This window comes from Charadrius vociferus, unplaced genomic scaffold (genome assembly GCF_000708025.1).
Source record: "Charadrius vociferus isolate BGI_N301 unplaced genomic scaffold, ASM70802v2 scaffold1611, whole genome shotgun sequence".
NCBI lineage: Eukaryota > Metazoa > Chordata > Aves > Charadriiformes > Charadriidae > Charadrius > Charadrius vociferus.
In genome coordinates, this window is record NW_009646968.1 from 98,714 (window position 1) to 99,145 (window position 432).

Genomic DNA, 432 nt, shown 5'->3' on the forward strand with positions numbered 1-432 from the left:
GCCTCTTCATTGACGCTCGTGCCACAGGTGCCGGTCCCGGCCTGGCTGTGGGGAGAGGGCAGTTGGGGTGTGGTCCCCATCCCATCCTTGTCCTCATCCTGTCCCTGCCCTGTCCCCATCCCACCCTATCCCCCTTCCTATCCCCGTTCTCATCCCTGTCCCCATCCCATCCCATCCCCGTCCCAGCCCTGTCCCTGTCCCCACCCCCGTCCTGTCCCTGTCCCAGTCCCATCCCTGTTCCATCCTGTCCCTGTCCCCATCCCATCTCTGCTCACCTGGCCGCCATCTCTATCCCAAGCTGCTCTTCAGGGCCTCTACCACGGCCTCCGGCTGGGGGAACTTCAGCTTGCGGGGGGGCCCCTTCCTGATGCCGCTCCACAGCTCCACGGCTGGGGAGGACACGGGGGGCGGGTCAGGGCTGCCAGGGAGACC